The 24,980-nt window shown below is 41.6% G+C and overlaps 1 protein-coding gene across 2 annotated transcripts in view; it reads right to left on the bottom strand.

Moving 5' to 3' along the window:
* tanc2a (tetratricopeptide repeat, ankyrin repeat and coiled-coil containing 2a) overlaps positions 1–24,980 on the bottom strand; it is an 826,495-nt gene that overhangs the window by 720,007 nt on the left and 81,508 nt on the right. For both annotated transcript variants that reach the window (XM_067969114.1, XM_067969115.1), the window contains exon 2: positions 18,528–18,703. The gene's annotated coding sequence lies outside the window, so the exon portion shown is untranslated. The remainder of the gene's footprint in view (positions 1–18,527; positions 18,704–24,980) is intronic.

Here is a 24,980-nt window from a genome sequence, read left to right as displayed (position 1 = left end):
GTCGAGCTCGTGGGAACACTGAATACTCAACTTCATATATAAATTTCACATTACAGATGCTGGTCAAAGTCCTCAAGGGCTTCAAATTTCTTTTGTTGTTTTAGAACAGGGACTGCAAGTTTAAGTGAAATTGTGTGACCAAGTAAAATATGCTGTGTTTGTTTTTGCTCCTGTTTAATTTTACTTCATATATTCAGAGTTTATAACCTGAGATATATGGTGTGTCAGAGTGTTATCTGTCCAGCAATCAGAAGAACTAAGAGAGTACGAGGCAGTGCATACTATTGTCAGGAAGCTTAACAGCATCATAAAGGATTTGTTTACCCTATTCATGCTACCACCTAGATTATTACACACGTCACATTTCAATTCATAGAAAGCGTAATAATGATGTCAATGTTTTAGGATACCTCCGATAGTACTGTGCACTTTGAACCTTAAATGCAGAAGATTCCAGCTGCTAGGGGTTTGATTTTTTTTTATTCGTTCATGGGATGTAGGCGTTGCTGGTAAGGCCAGCATTTATTACCCATCTCTAATTGCCCTTGAGAAGGTGATGGTGAGCCGCCTTCTTGAACTGCTTCAGTCCATGTGGTGAAGGTTCTCCCACAGTGCTGTTAGGTAGAGAGTTCCAGGATTTTGACCCAGCAACGACGAAGGAACGGCGATATATTTTCAAATTGGGATGGTGTGTGACTTGGAGGGGAACATGAAGGTGGTGTTGTTCCCATATGCCTGCTGCCCTTGTCCTTCCAGGTGTAGAGGTCGCGGGTTTGGGAGGTGCTGTCGAAGAAGCCTTGGCGAGTTGCTGCAGTGCATCCTGTGGATGGTACACACTGCAGCCACGGTGCGCCGCTGGTGAAGGGAGTGAATGTTTAGGGTGGTGGATGGGGTGCCAATCAAGCGGGTTGCTTTGTCCTGGATGGTGTCGAGCTTTCCAGCATCCCTTAGTCAGATTGCTTGCGAGAATCTGGGTCACACACTAACTTTAGCAATGCTGAAGTTGGCATGTAAATACATCTTTAGAGGGAAGTTGAAACTGATTCAAAGCATTTAAAATGGCTGGCATGCATTACAAAATACATGCTAAATTTGCAAGGACTTGGATTAGAATCAATAATGTTTTTTTTAAAACAAAAGATATTACCGCGAATCTACAATTAGGAATCCTGTACTGCTCATATTGACTTCGTACTAATTACTGATACTTGCGGTACCTCCACAAACACTGTATTCATAACAACTGGTCACCACCATAACAAAGGGTGGATAGTAGGAAAATAATTCAACCTGAGCTAAAGCAGAGGATTTCTGGTCCTGAAAAACTACAAAGGTGTTTTATCTGACATTAGAATGCCTGAAGCAATGATTGCAGTGCATAAAACACTTGGGCACTAATTTCAGTTTATTGAAGATGCCAGCCTGACCTGCCAGGGGCTTTGAAGGATAGTATTGCACACTTAAAGGGAGCGAGCAACACTAAATTAGGTCATAAATAAAAAGGCTTTTTAAACTGCTTTAGTGTTTTCATTTGGGTTTTTATTTTTCAAAAATCACAAGGAAACACTAAAAATGTTAACTACCAAATAGTTTTTCTCTATTATCCTCGTGTTAATTTCTTAGCAATCTTAATTATTGTAGAACTGTTCTATTATGCCAAAAAAAGTTAGCAGATGTAGGGGCTTCGCAATTTGAACACCATATTGAAAGCCATGGATTAACTGTTTAACTAGAGCATTTTCTGTCATTCTTGTATTTTCACAAGTTCCATAAAAATAATCAATACTCAGTATTCTGCCAATAGGCGTACCAACCTATCATTACCAAGTATCAAGGTGAATCTGAATCAAAAGACTCAGATATTTACATATGTGTTTGGCATCTCAAATCCGATAAACAGAAAATGTTTTTTCTTACTTTTGATTTAATTGCTTGGTCATTATTATAACAATTTGTATTTATATAGCACCTTTAATGTAGAAAAACATCCCAAGGCGCTTCACTAATCAAAGGAGGCAAAAAGGCGATATTAGGAAAGGTGATCAAAAACTTGGTCAAAGAGGTGGTTTTTAATGAGTGTAAACAATCTTACAACACCAAGTTATAGTCCAACAATTTTATTTGAAAATCACAAGCTTTCGGAGGCTTCCTCCTTCATCAGGTGAATGTCAGGAAATCCTTGAACCTTTCGCATTTATATTCAGAGAACAATACCTGGTGATTACAGATAATCTTTCCAACTGCCCGTTGTCAAGGCAATCAAGGTGTTCAGACAGAGAGGTGTTACCTACAGGACCACTGAATATACAAACGGCCAGAACACAAAATAGAGAGAGAGAGAGAGAGAGAGAGAGAGAGAGAGAGAGAAACATCCAAAAGGAAGAGAAAGACAGAAAATGACCCGTTGAATTAAAAACAGATAACTTTTATTCGCTGGTGGGGTTACGTGTAGCGTTACATGAACCAGAGATCCTGGTTGAGGCCGTCCTCATGGATGCGGAACTTGGCTATCAATTTCTGCTCGACGATTTTGCGTTGTCGTGTGTCTCGAAGGCCGCCTTGGAGTACGCTTACCCGAAGATCGGTGGCTGACGGGCACCTCAGCACCTCACTCTACCGCAAGCCCACGGACAACCTCACGATGCTCCACTTTTCCAGCTTCCACCCTAACCACGTCAAAGAGGCCATCCCCTATGGACAGGCCCTGCGAATACACAGGGTCTGCTCAGACGAGGAGGAACGCGATGGACACCTACAGACACTGAAAGACGTCCTCGTAAGAACAGGATATGACGCTCGACTCGTTGATCGACAGTTCAGACGGGCCACAGCGAAAAATCGCATAGACGTCCTCAGAAGACTAACACGGGACGCAACCAACAGAGTACCCTACGTCGTCCAGTACTTCCCCGGAGCGGAGAAACTACGCCATGTTCTCCGCAGCCTTCAACATGTCATCAATGACGACGAACACCTCGCTAAGGCCATCCCCACACCTCCACTACTCGCCTTTAAACAGCCACCCAACCTCAAACAGACCATCGTTCGCAGCAAATTACCCAGCTTTCAGGAGAACAGCATCCACGACACCACACAACCCTGCCACGGCAACCTCTGCAAGACATGCCAGATCATCGACACAGATACCACCATCACACGAGAGGACACCACCCACCAGGTACATGGTTCATACTCCTGTAACTCGGCCAACGTTGTCTACCTCATACATAAGAACATAAGAACATAAGAAATTGGAGCAGGAGTAGGCCAATCGGCCCCTCGAGCCTGCTCCGCCATTCAATAAGATCATGGCTGATCTGATCCCAACCACAAATCTAAAGAACACAAGTCGGAGCAGGACCCGGCCACATAGCCCCTGGGCCCTCTCCGCCACCCACAGGGCATTGACCGATCCGAACTCAGCTTCATGTCCAATTTCCTGCCCGCTCCCCATAACCCCTAATTCCCTCGCCAATGTACCATGCTCCGGGGCATCCTTTCCTACGTTGCAGGAAAGGATGCCCCGGAGCATGGTACATTGGCGAGACCATGCAGACACTGCGACAACGGATGAACGGACACCGCGCAACAATCGCCAGACAGGAGGGTTCCCTCCCAGTCGGGGAACACTTCAGCAGTCAAGGACATTCAGCCACCGATCTTCGGGTAAGCGTACTCCAAGGCGGCCTTCGAGGCACACGACAACGCAAAATCGTCGAGCAGAAATTGATAGCCAAGTTCCGCACCCATGAGGACGGCCTCAACCGGGATCTCGGGTTCATGTCACGCTACACGTAACCCCACCAACGAATAAAAGTTATCTGTTTTTAATTCAACGGGTCATTTTCAGTCTTTCTCTTCCTTTCGGATGTTTCTCTCTCTCTCTCTCTCTGTTTTGTGTTCTGGCCGTTTGTATATTCGGTGGTCCTGTAGGTAACACCTCTCTGTCTGAACACCTTGATTGCCTTGACAACGGGCAGTTGGAATGATTATCTGTAATCACCAGGTATTGTTCTCTGAATATAAATGCGAAACGTTCAAGGATTTCCTGACATTCACCTGACGAAGGAGGAAGCCTCCGAAAGCTTGTGATTTTCAAATAAAATTGTTGGACTATAACTTGGTGTTGTAAGATTGTTTACATTTGTCAACCCCAGTCCATCACCGGCATCTCCACATCACGTTTTTAATGAGGGTCTTGAAGGAGGAGAAAGAATGGAGATGCAAATGGGCTTACGGCAGGAATTCCAGACCATGGGCCTAGATGGCTTAAAGAACAGCCGACTATGGTGGGTCGAAGGGAGAAGGAATGCATAAAAGTCAGAGCAACTGAGTTATTTTTGGAAGGGGGTGGGGACAGCTGTAGGAGGCTACAGAGATGGGGTGCAGCAAGGCATGAAGGGATTTAAACACAAGGATGAACATTTTAAATTAGAGGCACTGAGGGGTTGGGGGGCCATTGTAGATCAGCAAGGACAAGAATAATGGGTGAGTGGGACTTCACATAAGATTTTTTTTTTATTCGTTCATGGGATGTGGGCGTCGCTGGCAAAGCCAGCATTTATTGCCCATCCCTAATTGCCCTTGAGAAGATGGTGATGAGCCGGCTTCTTAAACCGTTGCAGTCTGTGTGGTGAAGGTTCTCCATAGGATAGCATATAGCAGCAGAATTTTGGATGAGCTGAAGTTCACAGAGGTGCAGGATAGGAGACCAGCCAGTAGACCACTGGAATAGTTGAGTCTGGAGATGACAAAGACATGGATGAGAGTTTCAGCAGCAGATCGGCTTATGGAGTTCAGTGATGTTACACAGATGGAAGTAGGCCGTCTTTGTGATGGAGAGGGTATGGAGTCAGCAGATCAGCTCGGGGATGGAATCGGTGGCAAGAGTATAGAGTTTAAGAGAGAGGCCAAAGACTATGGCTTCGGTCTTCCCAATGTTTAATTGGAGGCAAGTTCGGCTTATCTAAGACTTGATGTTCTAGAAACAGTCTGACAGCACAAAAGCAGCAGAGGGGTTGAGAGAAGTGGTGGTGAGGTAAAGAGGGGCATGGATTTGAGAGGTGACAACATGTTCAAGTTCAGGGCAAGAAAGAAAGGTTGGCGATGGGGCAGTAGTTTGCAAGGAGAGGTGCCGAGGTACTTTTTTTTGCAGAGGGGTTTGAAACTATTTTGAAAGGAAAGGGGACAGTACTTGACCAGAGGGAACCATTTATGTTAGCTAGCATGGGGTTAGGAGGGAAGTTGGGTAGTCAACAGTTTAGTGGGAATGGAGTCAAGGAAGCAGGAGGTCTGTCTCACGCCAAGATGAGCTTGGAAAGGGCCTATGGAGAGTTGGGAGAGAAACTACAGAAAGATGTGGCATCTGGGCTAGAGCAGGGGGAGGGTTGGCCTGATAGGCAAGGGGAAGGGGGGAAGCAGCAGAGGCAGCTGAATGGAAGATCTCAATCTTAATGACAAAGAAGTCCATGAGTTCATTGCAGATTACTAGAGGTGAAGGCTGGGGAGAGGACATTAACAAAATGGTTGACAATGGAGAAAAGAAGCCAGTAGTTATCTTTGATCCTGGAGTAGTCGTTGGTTTTGACACTGAGGCCGGATAGCATCCGATATGATCTAACCAGATCTGGTGTTGTATGGCTAAACCATGTGTGTACCAGATATGATCAAGTCTGTGCCCCTCGAACCCGAGGGATCAAAGATGGGCACCATACGGGTTGGGGGAAAACAACTGAGAGTAAACATTTTCCTTGGGACAAAGGCACCAAAGGTAGAGGTGAGGCAGTGGTTGAGCAAATCGATGGCTGCAGAAGTATTGTGGCAAATGGAAGACAAAAGTTCTTTTTCCAGGCATGGACAGAGAAGGAACTTGTGTTGTAACAGGCTAGGGGTACAAGGAAGTGATTGGAGATGGCCTTATCTGTGATCAGGACCATGGGAGTGGAGAGGTCACGTGAGATGGCAAGGTCAATAGGGTGGCCGTAAAAATGGGAGCGCTGAGTTTATATCGAAAGGTTTAGAGAAGACAGTAGCGAAGTACAATCAGAGGAGACAGCAAAGTGAATCGAGATGGAGATTAAAATTACTGAGGATGAGGAATTGCTCAGTGCAGAGGCTGAGGGAGGAAAGGAGGGAAGATATATTGGGAGAGAAATTCAGGATGGGGCTTGGGTGGAGCAGTAGAAGTTGATAATTCTAAAGGAGAGGCAAGAGGGGTGGACAAAATGAGGTGCTTCAAAGATGAGATGGTACCAGAGGAGAGAACAAAGTGTGATTTGGTGATAAGGGCCAAATTGCCACTATGGCAATTTGGGCAAGATAGCTGGTGGAAAATATAGCCAAGTGGGAAGGCTTCAGTAATGGGCAAGTTGTCACCACCTAAATTCAGAAATACAGATGACTGATCCATTGGCAGAGTCCATGGAGGCAATGATGGATGGGGTAAGCGGAACGGGAAAGATGTTTGAGAGATTTCCCCCCATCTGGCGTGCTGAGCAGAAAGGTCAGTGAGACAGGATGAGACTGTTGAGGTTACTGCTTGTAAGGAGGCAGCGATGAGCGTCTCGATGGGCCCTTCGGAGAATGCAAAGAAAGATACAGAGGGTAGCTGTCTGCTCATATAAGCGCGATTCAAGTGTGGGAGGGTAGCGAGAGAGTAGGATAGCAGAAGAGTACTGTTGGCTTGTCATAGGGATTGGGGGAGGCAAAGTACCCGAGGGGAGAAATGAAAGATGGTACGACTGGGCAACGGGAAGGGAAGGAGACAGGACAGAAAGACCAGACAGGGCGGCAAAAGAAAGTAAGGGAGATAGAAGTTATGGGATCCAGAGCGGCAGCCAGAATGCTCACATGAATGGACACACAAGAAATTCAGATTACATAAGCGTGGCAGAGATTAGGAGAGATGCCCCAGTCGTAAACAGAGGGCAGGGAGGAGATGATATGAGAGTGTCCAAATTGCATTCTGTTTCAATTCTGTGTGTTCTTCAGGCATTCGGGATTGGATTTTTAAGTTTCTTTATAATTTGATTTGAAGATTATTATTAGAAAAGCCATTCCTTTTGAAGAAAAGCATAATCAGTATGTGCAAGCTGACTGAAAATAACAAGCCCGATCAAACTAAACATTAACGGCACATTATCTCCACTTTGCAAAAATGCAATGATCAAATACTTTTTATCATCACTATTGAGATCTTACTCTAGACCCAGTGAGCGTGAGCAGCAAAAGCCCTTCTGATCTCTCCACCCTCAAGGTGGGTGGCCAGTGGCCAGCAATGAGCCCATCCTCAGCAGGACAAAGAAAGGCATTTCAAATTCGAGGTGCAATTGACTAGAGGAATAATAGTTCTCCTTGATCCTAAGTCGGCATTTATATTGCCAGTAACATTTACTACAAAATGCGTGTATTGAGCTTTAGCCACTTTTTGGCCTTTTCCTGTGACAACCACATTTTTAGAAATAAGTTAGATTATTTTTAAATAAACAAAGAGAAAAACTATTACTGTAAGATAACAGTAGCAGGTTAATAGATGATGTAAAAAACAGCTGTGTTTTTTTTGGCCTTAATTCAGGAAGTTTCCATTTTGACAGTGCACTGGTCTATGCATCAATTCCTTAAATCACTGAAGCCAATTGAAACAGAATTTAGAGGAAAAGGTGGGAGAAGAGGAAGAAAGTTACTGTTGCTGAGCCTTGGACTTTTGAAAAACATCTGGTATCTACATTACAATTTACAAACCGATTTGTTAACCAGGGTGCCACACTGAATGTGGAAAATCCTGATAAAAGCAAATTATTCAAATACTTAAAATGCATTAATGTCCTTTTGTGAGTATCACTGATCAAAATGTCCAAAAACTGAATATGTCATAAACAAATGAAATCACGTGTTACAGTTCAGGCTTTTAAAAAAGCATTTTACTGTTCAAACTGCCTGTGAATAGTTTGTGAACAGAACGCATCCTTTAAAATGTATAATCTGTGTTTTTTGCTTTCTATCTGATCTAACCTTTAACTCCAATTGCTGTAAGTTGCACACTGGAATTTACATTGCATCTACAGTGTATCAGATGGGAGAATTTAATCTCGCACAAAACCAGATTTGTACAGGGCTAAAACAATTAAATACATTTTTTTACACTTAATAACTGGAGGCAAGATATTAAGTATATACAATTCAGTGCAAGTACTAATTTAAAATACAGGTATATCTGAAATGTATACTTAAAGAGCTAGTTCCTTCTCAGAGTCTCTTGGAATGAAAGTCTTTTGTTTTAGTCTGGATATCTTTCAGAAAACCACGAAAAACTTGCACTGCTTTATACCCTTAATTCCTTTAAATATTAAAGCAACAATATTATTGTGACATGTAATAATAGCACAGATTCTCTTGATCGTTCTCAAAGATTGGACCACTGTATCATGAAGGCTAGCCAGGGGAATGCTTATGCTAATCAGACACACACATTGTCTGGAATCTTTGTTTGTGAACACTGAAGTGTTAAGGCAGCTAAGAATCACAACACCTACTAACAAAATCACCCATTCTAGTTTCTAATATTTTGAAATGCACAAACCAACTCATGCCTAATTTTAAAAAGTGATTCTAAAGGTAAACAGTCTCAGAGCATATTTTTTAGATTTAAGAAAACGAGTGGAATCCACCCAAGTTACCACAGTTTGTAAATAAATACAATCCTAACATGTTCTAAAAAGTAACAGATACCAAGTTCCATGACTGTTATCAATTGAGTTTCACTCTCATTGTTTAACAACTGCTGCCCATCCACCTCCCCCTAGCTGATTAAAGCTTCATAACTCATTTCAGTTTATCCACTGCCAAATATACTCAGGTAGTCATCCTGCTATACACTGTAGTGATGTATAACATACAGCACACTTGCCTTTTGGTCTCAAAAGATCTAAAGGGTGAACTAGTGGCACAGTCTCTAGAGCTCACTAATTTGGATTTCTACAGCTTGATCTGGTCCCCAGCTGAAGTGTAGAAAGTTCTGCCAGTACTAGAAAAACAAGCACACTTGAATTTTTCAACTGTCTTGGAGCAAATATTCAGAGTTAAAAAGACACAAAACCCTTGTAAATTCCACTAAAAAAGAATGTAACACACAAAAGTAACAACACTAGGTCATTCTTCTCAGCTTTCCTCCTTCTTAAAGCTAAAAGAACAAAGAAGATACTGTGCTCATCATACCTCTTTTTCAAGTAACTGCCAGCCTCCATCCTGCCTGCATGTGTCCAGTTAGGCACTCCGAGTGAGACACAGACATGAAGTCGGCCCACAAAAACCACAGCCAGCTTTCCATCAACAGAAACACCGCCTTATTTTACAAATTACAAATACTAAACTAAATCTTCTACATTGTGCTGGGCTCTGGCAAAAAAAATCACAGAACTTTAGCACAGACAATCCTAAAAACTGCATGATGATTGAACATTCTTCTCCAGTCAGCTGTGTGAAGAGTGCTCACATTTCCACTTAGCAATATGGCAGTAAGCAACATCTAATGAGATCTGAACCAAAAATCCTCCTAGCTGAAGATGTCACAGAAAGCACAGTGAGTGATGGAGGAGGAAGAAACACACCTACCCCCTACGAACTGTTTATAAAGCAAATGTCTGAGAATAGGTCAATTATCATCCTTTGAGCAGGGAAATAAAATGCCACAGAACTACACTATATTAAATTAAACCAAATTCACAATGATAGCTTAATTGGCACTGACAATTGAAATTCAAAAATTAATCGAGATATATTTGATTTGTATTATTTATCAGTACTTAAAGCATATAAATACATAATTTTTAATAAGTGTAAATTACAAAAGTGCAAGAAACCGATCAACTTTCTGTGATTCTGGTATTTTCAATATGAACAAAGTCTGTTTGCCAACATATGGAATGATGCATATTCCTACAGCATAACCTAATATATTAGCATCAAAAAACTAAAAAGCACCAATCATTCTGCAAAGGAGCCAATAGGCATTTTAAAAAATGAGCTCCAACATAAAAATTCCCAGTATTCTAATTGAAGTTAATTGTGAAATGCTAAAATGCCAAAATTTCAAAAGGTGAAAGTAGCTAAATGACCACATATCAGAAGTAATAGCAACTTGGTTTCAAGCAAATATAAACATCTCTGATAGGCCAGGCCCATCAGAGCTTGTCAGAAATCACACTGGGCCTCCTGTTTAGGAAGGCTGGAGGGAAACCGGCTAAAAACAAAAAAAAAAGTAACTACAGACAAAAGCTGTATCATAAAACAAAATAAGGTTGTATCATATATGCAGAGACTGCAAAGTCAGAGATCTAGCCTCTGCAATATGGCATAACCTTAAGGCAAAAAACAGTTGAGAAAGTCCAGTAGTGATATGCAGGAAACAAACTCAAGTTCAAAGCTCCTGCGAAGAGTATGGAGGGAATTATTGTTGAGTGAATACATATACACGGGTGGGTGACTTGAGATTAACATTCTGTGCTGTAGGTTTCCCATATCATGAAAGAGCTTGAAGAAGGACAGTCGCCTTACCACTGGGGCTAGATATAAAGATTCAGCACATTCTCATTGTAGACCATGCAAGTTGAAATTGACTTGACAACTCTCAGACCAGACCATACAGCAATGGCTATGGTTCAAAAGGAAGTGGGCATGGGAAAATTATGGGCTGTGGCTAGTGCAAACTTTGAGGAAAAGACTCCACTCTGGGGTCAAGGACCCTGGAGCATGTACATTGAGGTTTAGTGTAACTCAAATGCTTCCATGAATTTGTATCTGTGATCTCGAACATCACTATTGTCTTTTTCCTCCTCCTCATGAAACTGCCTGCGGGTGGAAACGTACCATCATCGAATCATCCAAAGTATTAATGCATTTGGTCTGGGAGTCAAACCCTTCGTGCAAAGACTCCCGTCATAACTTAGACAGATCTTTGTAAGAACTCCAAGAGAAGTACAACTTGGATTCTGCTTCGGACCTGCAGAGAGCTGGTGGAGGAGATGCAGCAGAGCCCCAAAGTATAGCATCCTGGGAAGGATTTGAAGTTAGCCCTATCTTCCCAATATCCAACTTCTAAAAAGAAATCCATCAAAACTTTGGACAATGGCACCATGTGGGGGTTGACTCCTGTGCAGTGCCCCTTGGTTACATGTGCCTCCTAAATGGGTTGCTGACCCAAGACCATTTAAGGATGCGTTTATTCACAATCAGCCTTCCCCTGCATGGCAGCAGACTGCTTACGTTTTATTTGCGCAATATTGGCAAAGTTTCAGTTAATGTCCTGCATCCCGTCCAAGCCAAATGTCAGTACATCTGGACTACTTTGCATTTAGAGGAATAAACGCTCCAGTGACCACGGACAGGAAAGCTGCCTACCAAAGAGATTGTTAGGTAGCACCTGTTTATCGTGCAGACTCCCAATAACTAATAACAGGTACCACCGCAGGAATCAATGACAAGTTGCTGGGTGTGGCCTTACAATACTAGTCTGATGGCTACCTTCTAGGAAGAGGCAGGTGTGGTCTGCTGATGGCTTTTGTAATGTTTCCTCTGCTAAGAATAGTCAGATACATTGGGATCAGCAAACTCTCACTGTAAGCAAGCTTCTTTCTTTTGCCTTTTTGTTTCCTTTTTAATAATCTTGTCCTGAATAACTCAAAACATGCGATTTAAATCGCTCCGAGTATGGGCTGAGACCCTGAGGCAAACATGGCATTATGTTTAGGTGACGAGCACTTTAGTCCAAGTTTGTGCCACTAGCAATAGTGAATGGATTGTTGGATTTTGCAGTTTAAAATCAAAAATTGATGTAGATATTCCGAATCAACTTAGGTGTAGTATCCCCAGGAAGACTCAATACTTTAAGGAAAGAAGCTGAAAGAGAAAACTGGCAAAGAAAATAACAAGAAACCCACCAAAATGTTTGGAAATTTTTGAGGTGACAATTCATGAATACAAGAATCAAAGAACAGTGGTCTCATTACACCAAAGTGTAAAGTCTTGCATGGTTAGCATCAATGGACAGTGTTTTGTAGTTCTAGAGCAGGGCTGACAAACATACGGCTTGTGGAACAGTTTCATCGGTCGGCAGACTTCCCATGAATGTCCAACTTAGGAGTCGGGGGAAAATCTCCTGGAAAGACGAGGCCGATATTTTAGCAGGCCCGCTATAATAGAGAAAAGAGTTAGAGACAGTACCAATCAGATGGGCAGATGCAAAAAGCAGATAGTATATGCGGAGTTAAGCAACGGTTACTGGAAAGAAGCCAGAGGTAGTTAATCTAGAATAGTGGTAGCAGGTTGAACCAATAGATGGAAATCAGAAGGCCGAGAACAGAAGATCGATGATACATGGGTTGGTAGAAGCTAATTAATAAAACCAGCCAATTATATTCTTTACTAGCTGCTAGGAACAATTCATCGACATGAAACACACTTTCAAAAAGGCATTTCTTAAATGGATACAGTCGTCTCAGTCAGTGCTGTAAATAGCTATCAACACAAAATTGGTATATTAAATCACTTAATAAACCCAGTCAGCAATTCATCATGGTAGTTATTATATTCAACCAGCATTAGTTGTCATTTAAATAGTTAGTTAGTTATTTAATATTAAATGCAAAAGATAAATATATACTCAAGAGATATAATTGTATAGGGTACAAGCTGTCTTCAAAATGGAAGAAGAGAGAAATTAAAATGGAGGTATGAAAAACAATATACTGTTCAAACCCAACAGGGAAAGGAAAGGGAAGAACTTAGAAAAAAATATATAAAATTGTTCAAAAGGGTTACATCTTTAAAATATAAAAAGGGTGGAATAATTGAAGATGATCGAAAAAATAAACTAATTAAGGATTATTGTCTAGGACCTAATATGGTTCATCTTTATCAATTTCTAATTTAATAATTTTTGCTGAAAGTGGCCAGATATCAGATCAGGTCTACCACATGAACGAGTGTGACATCCCTGCTGTAGGGCATGACTGTAACCCACCACTCTCCAAGTCATCTAATGAGCACATTCCTTCCAGCACTGTATTAATGGGGAAACTGGATTAAGCTGTAGGTGGACAGAATATCCACCACTGCCCACCTTGCAAAAATGGTAATTTTGACATGGTAGCAAGATGACTTCACATACAAAAAATGTTACTTATATTTTTCTCTTGCTGCAATTGCAACACAACTTCTAACTGGAGAAACTGGGGACCTTGCATAGACTATCGCTACACGAGACGCAGATCTCGTAATCTACTTTAGGTCAGTTCCAGTACGGTCCATCATTTCAATTTGCAACTCATACTGGGAAGGAGTAAGAAACAGTAAGAAAACACAAGTTTTATATTAATTTTATTGAGTTACAAGAGCAAGCAGAATAACAAGCCTTACTGCCAAAAAAAGTTTTTAATTAATTTATTAGAGAAATTCTTCTCACAAGATGAGAAAAGACAAAAAGACATTAACAACTTGCATTTATATAGTACTTTTACCGAAGGAAATTGTCCCAAGGCAAAATTTTTAAAAATGTTTTTAAAAACAAATTTAACAATTGAAAGTTTTATGTTCTAAACTGAAGTATTCCTTGAATTGGTATTATAGCTGTTTAGAAGCCTGAAAAGTTCCACCATGCTCAGCTAAGTGATCTACTAAGACAAAAAGTACGGACTTCCCCCACTATACATCATGCTGAAAGGATAGTTTAAATAACATTAGAGGAAGTGAGTATCAGCCTTGGCTCAGTGGTAGCACTCTTGCTTCTGAGTCAGAAGGTTGTGGGTTCAAGTCCCACTCTAAATGCACACAATGTTGGCTGACACTTCAATGTAGTACTGAGGGAGTGCTGCACTGTTGGAGATGCTGTCTGCCCCCTCAGGTGAACATATAAGATTCCTTGGCACTATGCGAAACAGAGCAGGGGCGTTCTCCCCGGTATCCTGGCCAATATTTATCCCTCAACCAACATCTTTAGAAAAGATTATCTGGTCATTATCACATTGCTGTTTGTGGGACCTTGCTGTGCACGTATTGGCTGCCAACATTACAACAGTAACTACACTTCAAAAAAAAGTATTTAATTGGCTGCGAAGCACTTTGGGACGTCCTGAGATAATGAAAGGCACAATATAAATGCAAGTTCGTTCTTCTTTCAAGTTCTCAAGCCTATTTTCGTCCTCAGCCGAAATCCACACACATGTACTATCGAGGGGATAAGCTGGATAGCAACCAGGAATGGGAACCCTGGCTGATTTTCTCCTGTCTCTCCAAAAAGAGCAACCCAGCCAAGATTAACTACTTCAGCAGACCAGGGATCAAACCTGGGATCTTCCTATTTTCATTACTCACTGCCACAAAGGGTATTGCATTTACCCACCAAGCCAGATGGAAAGCAGGCAAGCCAGAATGAGGCACGTGCAACTGAACTGTTACTAACAATCAATATTGCGCTGCCTCTCCACCACATCCAAGAATGCTGCTAAATAGTTCAGCAACCTTGTAAGTGGTTAGGCGAGAATCTCTCATTTCTGGAAGCAAACTGTAGCCACTCAACATGGGAATGAAAGGTTTGCTTATTCACTGCGGAATTTACTGTGCCCCCAAGGTCCAGTGCTGGGAGTGCTCAATTAGGACAATACGACTGAAACATTCCTGGCAGACAACACCACAAAAGGGAAAATGGTAATGTTCATTAATCATTGTGGCCTTAATGTAAGAATGTCAGCTGCAGGGAATATATAGTCAATAATAATGTATAGGAATTCAAGTCCTGTTATATTCTGTAGCATGAATATGCCTTAAGTAAGAATAACCCTACAATGCAGGTTGACTTCCACAATCTAAGAAAGCATTGGCAGTCATAATTCCACCAGAAAGAATCTGATGATGCCAGATAACTCTATAGACAGACTCTCTAAGAGAAAAAAAGTGTCTGAAAAGAATAAAGCTTTACTGGAAGTTATATATTTGTAATTTCAAGAAGAAATGATCCAAGTTTGTGCAAAAAAATCAAATTAAATTAATTTCAATGTAAATAAAATATAAAACTATGTGCAAACATGTAAAACACACAAGGTTAATGGTTTTCTCAAATTATCAGAAGAAGTCACATACAGAATAAAAGAAGAATGCAATCCAGATTTATTTCACAAGCCGAAAGACCACATAATAAGTGCCACAGGCATTATGAAGCACTCTGGATTTCACTCAACTCTAATCCTACTTACTACAGGATCACAAGTGTGTGTATTTTAATGGTTTCAATTTAAATGAAATTTTTTTGAAAAAACTGCAAGCTAAATGTAGCAGTTACAACAGATCAAAAGTGTGAAATTCACAGTTGGTAAATTCCAGAATTGAGGTTTCAAGCACGAAGCATTTTTAAACGAGGCGTTTGGGTCAAGAAAGCCTGTAAAACAAGCACTTCTGCTTTAACGTCTTGTTAATTGTCAAGGATACACGTGACCCAAGTGCAGTATGAAAAACATTTGTGAACTAGCAGCTAGAATACAATAATATATGAATGTTTATCTTCTGGTACTACCCTAACTAGCAATTATTGTACTTGGAAAAACACTTTTTTGAGGGGAGAGCATGGAAAGGGGGGTGGGGGGGGGGGGGGAACTAAAAAAAACAAATTTCATTTGCTAAAATATTTAAAGGACTAACAAAACAATTGCTGTAAAAAGGTCAATTTCACTATTTTTGATAAATTTGCCTAAGTTTTCAAACTATTGTTATTTGTGGAGCATATCTGTTGAAAGGAAATAATTAAAGCTCCATTTAACCAATAGTAAAGAGAAAGTCAAGCAGCATCAGTAACAAACTAAAATAATATAAACCCTCTGTATTCATAGGGGTCTGGATCCCTTTTACATCAATCTTAAAACACTAACAAGCATAAGAATAAGCATTAAGTACCATACAGTGTAAAATTCAAACACCGTAGCACTGGATTTTATTGGTTCCTGCTGATGGCAATTATATGTTTCCTACACCCACACAGTAATTGTTCATCACACGCTGTAAAGCAGTACCCATTCTACATGCTGCCAACAGAGTACAAGCTGTACCTGCAACTAATGCCAACCATTAATTATGAAAGGTTACCTTCAGTAATCCATTTCTCTTTAAATATACATTTATTGTTATGGAGCCTCACAGATGCTATTTTACTTAATCCAGCATTGATCAGTGAGAAAAATTTCTAACATCTGAGGGGCCCAAATTTCTGTGTTCAAGATGATAGATATCAGTGCTGGTAATCATATCCTTTTCCACCCAGTGTCAACATGAAGGACTCCCAGATCAGATGCAAGGTGAAGCTCTATCTATAATATGCTATCAATGCACCCCACCACTTCTTTTCATCTTCTTGCGCAAGCCCTGTTCTCCAACCAAGTCAGCAGGCAAGCAATCACCAAGCCATTCTTGAGCCAACCAATTAGGTGGTACAGAGTCTAGCCTAGGTAACTTTTGTTCCAAATTCATACACCTACCTCACCTCAAAAAACATGTTGGCACAAAAATATCTTCTCCAACAGCATAGTTCAGATCAGGCACTTGTAGGGGATGCAGGCAAACATCTATAACTTAGCTCGATGTGGCACTTTTTTTTGAAGCATTAACATCCTTAATTTTTAGGCTTCTGCCCTGAACAATTTTAAAAAGATTTCAAGTTTGAATGAAACTTGGATTTCTTTTTTTTGTCAACTTGCCATCTGACGCTTCTGGAAATCAACCACCATAATCACAAGAATTTCCAATTCAAGTTTACACCAACCTGTACTATTAGTGTTTGCCCAATGAGCAAACAGAACTTATGCATATAATATTTATAGAGAATTTCAAAAAGGGAATTAGATAAATATTTGAAGTGAAAAAATTGACAGGGCTATGGGACTAATTTGGATAGCTCTTTCAAAGAGCTGACACAGGCACGATGAGCTAAATGGCCTCCTCCTGTGCTGTATACCTACTGTGATACTATCATAATTCATGGTTTTTTTAATTCATTCTCGGGATATAGGCCAATAACCGGCTCACCGGGACTAGGACCACTGGCTCCAGACCTTATTACAGTCTTGGTCCAAACATGAACGAAAGAGCTGAATTCCAGAGGTGAGAGTGACTGCCCTTGACATCGGGGCAGCATTCGACCACGTGTGGCACCAAGGAGCCCTAGTAAAACTTAAGTCAATGAGTTTCAGGGGGAAAACTCTCAAGTGGCTGGAGTCATACCTAGCACAAAGGAAGATAATTGTAGTTGTTGGAGGCCAATCATTTCAGCCCCAGGACATTGCTGCAGGAGTTCCTCAAGGCAGAGTCCTAGGACCATTTATCTTTAGCTGCTTCATCAATGACTTTCCCATCATCATACGGTCAGAAGTGGGGCTGTTCGCTAATGACTGCGTAGTGTTCAGCTCCATTCACAATTTTTCAGATAATGAAGCAGTCCATGTCCACATGCAGCAAGATCTGGACAACATACATGCTTGGGCTGATAAGTGGCAAGTAACAATCGTGGCACACAAGTGCCAGGCAATGATCATCTCCAACAAGTGAGTCTTACCACCTCATGATATTCAATGGCATTACCATCACCGAATCCCCCATCAACATCCTGGGGATTACCAATGACCAGAAACTCAACTGGACCAGCCACACAGGCAATCAGGATGGACAGATAGGTGACAGAAACAGTTCTACAAAACATTTTGAAAGAATACACAGGTCATTAAAGGATGCATCTCAAGTAGATATCATAAAAGGGCAAATGGACACCTTGGTTTGCATCTGAAAACAAAAGCAAGGTGGTAACATTGAGCATTTACAAGACCTCAGTTAAGCAGCAGTTGAGTTGTGTGCGCAGTTTTGTGCACTTCATTATATTAAATCAATTGAAAAAGGTGCAGGGCAACGCCACCACGATGATACCAGGGATGGGAATTAGTCAGAGACTTGAGTAGCTACGGCCTTTTCACTAGAGCTGAGAAGGTTGCGGGGTGACCTCAAAAAAGGTCTTCAGAATGAAGGTTATGATAACATAAACAGTGATAAGATTGTTTCCAGTGATTGACGAGACAATAACAAGAGGACACAAATTTAAGATAGTCACAAGAATTGAGCGGAGGGTAGGAAAATTTCTTTACACATTACAGCAGTTGGTTAGAATGGGTAGCTCCGTAAATTATTTTAAAAAGGAATTAGTTTGAAAAGGAATATTAAACAGTATGAGGAACGAGCAAGTAAGTGGGATTATACTTGATTGTTTTTATCTGGTAGCCTGGAACAAAAACTGCAGAATCCAGACACAATTAATCCTTCAACACCAACACCTTTTACGGCCCTGCATGAACAAATGTTAAAAAAAATACATAGGTCAAACTGCTTCCCCATTTACAATTTGTATAATTCCACTTTTTTCACACCTTACACTATAAGAGTAATTGACAAAACTAACCACAATAACAACTTAAGACATAGTAAATGTTGCTGGAAAACGTTCTTACTGTGACAAGTGTATCGGGAACCAAAATGAAGCACAAATACGCCATCAACCTTTATGAATGATCAGCAGGTGACATCTGCTGCTGGCTGTTAAGAATAGCTTCTTTTGCAGTCTTAACTTCAACGAAATTAGTTAGGTTCCAATGGATTAAGCCAAGTATGTGTCATCTGTTTTACCCTGCAGAGAGAAAAGTAAGGAAATAAGTGTCAATTAGTTTACAAAACCACAATTAATCCTATTAAAGGTGATAGAGAGGTGTTGAAATTAAGAAGAGTCTAAAATAACATTTCAATTGCCCCATCATTAAATTCCAGAATACAGAATTTCTTCTCATCCAAGCTAAGATCATTGCCCATTGACAAACTAGCAATTGGCTTATGAGATTTCAACTATAGAAGCACTGTGTGTGCATGGACACGCGTGTCTTTCTTCCAGAACTACTAACTGTGCCATTATTACTGTACAGTAAACTCAGTTTTATTTCAGATTGTTTACCTCCCCTAATTCAAGACCAAGGTTGTGGAAACAGCTTTCACAATTTATTAATTGATCTCACATTACATTATTTATAGGTTGGTCTGGGTTTTTGAACACAGTTGTGATGTTTAGCATGGTCTTATTTCAAGCAAGGGAATGGCAGTAAAGAGCAGTGCAGAGCACACTCCCTTGGGAACGGGGTGCAGAAAGCCAGGAAGTAGAGCACAATGGAAGGACTCGAGCAGTACACACAGGGAGGGGAATGTAGAGCACAGCAGAGTGAGGGAGGGGAAAGAGAGAAGCAGAGCAGAGAGGGTACGACCAGTGAATACATCAGAAAGACTGGCCATTCACAGAGCGAGCCACTACTTGCTGTTTATAAAAGATTCGCCCAGTAATGTACGAGACTGAGAAAGTCTATCCGATGCTGCACTCTGGGAGTCGTTGTGTTACATGCACAAAGTGACAGTGGCACATTCTGGGTACTGCAACTTGGTTGAGCCTCTACACTCAGGGATCTGGGGAATGCAACGGAACTTCTCAGACATCTGAAACAGGGGCAAGGCTTCAACCAAAAACACTCATTAAGACATTTCAAAGACAAAAGGCAACTTTATAATGGGGTAGTGAATTATTTAATTTGTATATTAAAAAAATCTTATTTTTAACACATTTTCAAATTCCTGACAAGATGGCACCCAAAATAATTTTTTTAATATATATATATATATATATATAAAATACTTAGATCGATTCACTGATTCCCCTTCTGCTGCCTGCTCATTGTTTTACTGGCAACTTTTTGCTGACGCAAGCCATTTGCTACTTTTTTCAATGGGAGATTTCATACTTGCAGAGTTGTCATTTGTTGCTGTTTCATGAATATAAATTTGACCCAATCAAGTACGTCCGTGACAAGGAAATCTGCATGTGCCAGAGTGTGATTGATGCACGGAGAAGCGGTCTTTAGGCAATCCCAGCTAGTACCCACCAAATACTGGTAGAAGTTCTATCTAAATAAGGTTCTGCTTAGATAGGTTCCTTTTTTTTTGAAGAATTTGAAATGTTTAAGAAATTCTACAATGTTTCTATTATATTTATTGCAACATGAATGGTGGTGGACAATTAAACAACTAACGGGAGGAGAAGGCTCTGCAAACATCCCCATCCTCATCCTCAATGATGGCGGAGTCCAGCACGCGAGTGCAAAAGACAAGGCTGAAGCATTTGCAACCATCTTCAGCCAGAAGTGCCGAGTCGATGATCCATCTCGGCCTCCTCCTGATATCCCCACCATCACAGAAGCCAGTCTTCAGCCAATTCGATTCACTCCACCTGATACCAAGAAACGGCTGAGTGCACTGGATACAGCAAAGGCTATGGGCCCCAAAAACATCCCGGCTGTCGTGCTGAAGACTTGTGCTCCAGATCTAGCTGCGCCTCTAGCCAAGCTGTTCCAGTACAGCTACAACACTGGCATCTACCCAACAATGTGGAAAATTGCCCAGGTATGTCCTGTCCACAAAAAGCAGGACAAATCCAATCCGGTCAATTACCGCCCCATCAGTCTACTCTCAATCATCAGCAAAGTGATGGAAGGTGTCATCGACAGTGCTATTACTTACTCACCAATGCTCAGTTTGGGTTCCGCCAGGACCACTCCGCTCCAGACCTCATTACAGCCTTGGTCCAAACATGGACGAGAGAGCTGAATTCCAGAGGTGAAGTGAGAGTGACTGCCCTTGACATCAAGGCAGCATTTGACAGAGTGTGGCACCAAGGAGCCCTAGTAAAATTGAAGTCAATGGGATTCAGGGGAAAACTCTCCAATGGCTGGAGTCATACCTAGCACAAAGGAAGATGGTAGTGGTTGTTGGAGGCCAATCATCTCAGCCCCAGGACATTGCTGCAGGAGTTCCTCAGGGCAGTGTCCTAGGCCCAACCATCTTCAGCTGCTTCATCAATAACCTTCCCTCTATCATAAGGTCAGAAATGGGGATGTTCGCTGATGATTGCACAGTGTTCAGTTCCATTTGCAACCCCTCAGATAATGAAGCAGTCCGGGCCCACATGCAGCGAGACCTGGACAACATCCAGGCTTGGGCTCATAAGTGGCAAGTAACATTCACGTCAGACAAGTGCCAGGCAATTCTCGAGGGCAATTACGGATGGGCAATAAATGCTGGCCTCGCCAGCGACGACCACATCCAGTGAACGAATAAAAAAAAAGGCAATGACCATCTCCAACAAGAGTGTGTCTAACCACCTCCCCTTGACATTCAACGGTATTACCATCACCGAATCTCCCACCATCAACATCCTGGGGGTCACCATTGACCAGAAACTTAACTGGACCAGCCACATAAATACTGTGGCTACAACAGCAGGTCAGAGGCTGGGTATTCTGCGGCGAGTGACTCACCTCCTGACTCCCCAAAGCCTTTCCACCATCTACAAGGCACAAGTCAGGAGTGTGATGGAATACTCTCCACTTGCCTGGATGAGTGCAGCTACAACAACACTCAAGAAGCTCGACATCATCCAGGACAAAGCAGCCCGCTTGATTGGCACCCCATCCACCACCCTAAACATTCACTCCCTTCACCACCGGCGCACTTTGGCTGCAGTGTGTACCATCCACAGGATGCAATGCAGCAACTCGCCAAGGTTTCTTCCACCGCACCTCCCAAACCCACGACCTCTACCACCTAGAAGGACAAGAGCAGCAGGCACATGGGAACAACACCACCTGCACGTTCCCCTCCAAGTCACACACCATCCCGACTTGGAAATATAATCGCCATTCCTTCATCGTCGCTAGGTCAAAATCCTGGAACTCCCTTCCTAACAGCACTGTGGGAGAACCTTCACCACACTGACTGCAGCGGTTCAAGAAGGCGGCTCACCGCCACCTTCTCAAGGGCAATTAGGGATGGGCAATAAATGCCGGCCTCGCCAGCGATGCCCACATCCCATGAACGAATAAAAAAAATAAATTAACAAATCAAATTAGTAAAATACCGACTTATGTGGAAAAGATCAATCAGAAGACGATCTTATCAATCACAACAACAACTTGCATTTATATAGCGCTTATAATTAAGTAAAACGTCCAGAGTTATCAGACAAAATTTGACGCCGATCCTCACAGGGGGATATTAGGACAGGTGAAGTCAGCGGTCTTGGTGATGGAAAGGATATGGGGTCAGAAGCTCAGCTCAGGATCAAATAGAATGCAGAGTTTGCGAAGAGACTGGTTTAGCCTCAAACAGTGGCAAGGAATGGGGATGGAATCTGTGGCTCGGGAACAGAGTTGGTGGCGGAGGCTGAAGAAAATGGCTTCGGTCTTCCCAATATTTAATTTGAGGAAATTTTTGCTCATCCAACAAACAGCATGACAAATCATAGGCAGTAGAGGGGGTCGAGAGAGGTGGTGGTGAGGTACAGCTCGGTGCCATTAACGTACACGTGGAATCTGAGGTCGTGTTTTCGGATGATGTCACCGAAGGGCAGCATGTGGATGTGAAATAGGAGGGGGCTCAAGGATAGATTCCTGGGGGACTCCAGAATTAACTGTGCAGGAATGGGAGATTCTCTGGCTACAACTAGATAGGTAAGAATGGAACCAGACAAGGGGAGACCCACTCAGCTGGGCAGCGGAGGAGAGACGTTGGAGGAGGATGGCGTGGTCAACCGTGTCAAAGGCTGCAGACAGGTCGAGAGGATGCGGCAGGATCGTGCACCACGCTCACAGTCCCACAGGATATCATTTGTGACTTTGATAAGGGCCATTTCAGAGCTGCTCCAGGGCGGTAACCTGATTGGAGAGGTTCAAACATGGAGTTGTGGGAAAGTTGGGACGGACTTCAGGGGTGACAATCTTTTGACACATGCCCAATCTTCTATGGTTGAAACTAGTGATATTGCTATGCATGCAAAGCCTCTTCCATAACCCACTAAAGAAACATCATCTGGCTCATAAATACAGAAACCAAACAAGCAACTAACTAAATGAATTAGTCACCCTTCTGCTGGTCTATGCTCTGTATGATTTAAGTCTCAATGCAAGTGATCCCAAATCGCTAAATATGCTGCTCTCTTATATAAACAAATCACTGAGTCTCACTATCCATGCTGACAACTCTCGAGTAGTATCAGCAATGGCCTGGAAGTGCATTACCTACTCATAAGAGTACTGTACTGCGCTCTTGAAGAAATATAATTGAATGGAGAAGACATTCATTTCAATAACCAATTCTTCAAAATTGAGATCCCCAAGCTCATAATGAATCCATCAAAGTTTCCTTTTTTCACTGAATCTATGTAATGTTTTAAGTACAAAATGTCAATGTTATGGAACAAAATACTTATCCATTTTAAGTAAGTGCAATTTATGTAACACCTTACTATAAGCACTTCACACAATGAATGAGATGAATAACCATTTCATCTGTTTTTTGGTGGTACTTATTGAGGGAGGAATACTGGCCACAGTAAACTGGGAGAACTCCCTTCTCTTCTACTAATAATGCCATGGGATCTTTAAAATCCACTTCAACTATGGAACAGATGGACAGGTTTAATCAAAAGGATGTCACCTCTGACAAAAAGCAAAAATTTGCAGATGCTGGAAATCAAACAAAAACAGGAATGCTGTAGCACTCAGCATCTGTGGAGAGAACAGATGAGATAATGTTTCAGGTGTAGACCCATCATCAGTTCTCACAATGCAGCACTCCTTCCGTAATGCACTTCAGTGTCGGCTTAAATTAGGAGTTCAAATCCTCGTATGGGACTTATACCCACAATCTTCTGACATTGAAAAAAAAATACATTTATATAGTGCCTTACATTGTCCAAACAAAGCATTTCATATAATGAATTACTTTTGGATTGGAATTACTATTAGAGGCAAGTGGTACCAACTGAGCCAAGCAATGTCAACTTCAAGCACTCACAGAACAGCAACACACGTTTCCGTGTTGTAAGTTCTACGTAATTCCATGTAATCAGTCAGACAAGTGGATTCTTTGAGTAGGAAAAGCAAATTAGCACCATTTTGCATCAAATTAAACACTTTGCACTTCAAGCCAAAGTGCAGTACGAAATGGTTTGGCTATGTCCAGGTAGGTCCCTTACAGTCAGAGAAGAGACTTTGTTCCCATCAGTCCGAGCTGAATTAAAATCCAGATCCCATAGTTGAAACAGCACTGTGCTAATCCCTTCTCCTACCAAAGTTACAATATGAAAACAGCATGCAATTACCAAAATATATTCTTTAAAACTTAAAACCATCACAAGTCATGCACCAAAATAGCATAAACTGGTCAGTTTACTCTGCACAATGGGCTTAGCAAACTCATTTATAGTTCATTGCTCTGAATTTCCTCTCAACTTGGCAGGTCCAATGTATATCACACTTAATGCAGGCATATAATCTTAACTTACTCAAGTAAAGTTTTTTTTTAAGCAAACACTATAATTTAAACTTAATTGTTTCACCCTTTTATAGATGTGGTGACATTTACTCTGAAGGGATAGGAACATCGAACAATGTAATTATAACTTAGCAAATGGCATGTTATTATGTTGTTATATGGTTGTTGAATGTTTTACCTTAACAGCATTAAAAGCTTCTTTTAAAACGTTAGCAAAGTCAGTATGTCAACTGCTACCTGCAACTTTGGGCAGTGGTTTGGACCCAAATAGCTGTGCATCAGATTTTCTTCAAAGGTAGACTAAAACAATACACCATCAAAATTCATAAGCTAGATCTCCCATGGCTTTGTTCACAGTAAACTGAACAATATATTGCTTTAGAACAGAAGCTTTATATCATGTAATGCAAAATCAATTTTTTAAAAATTCATTCTCGGGTTATGGGTGCCGCTGGCAAGGCCAGCATTTATTGCCCAACCCTAGGTGCCTTCGAGAACGTGGCGGTGAGCCTACTTCTTGAACTGCTGCAGTCCATGTC

Source organism: Heptranchias perlo, chromosome 30 (genome assembly GCF_035084215.1).
Source record: "Heptranchias perlo isolate sHepPer1 chromosome 30, sHepPer1.hap1, whole genome shotgun sequence".
Classification (NCBI taxonomy): domain Eukaryota; kingdom Metazoa; phylum Chordata; class Chondrichthyes; order Hexanchiformes; family Hexanchidae; genus Heptranchias; species Heptranchias perlo.
This window is presented reverse-complemented; position numbering and strand designations above follow the sequence as displayed.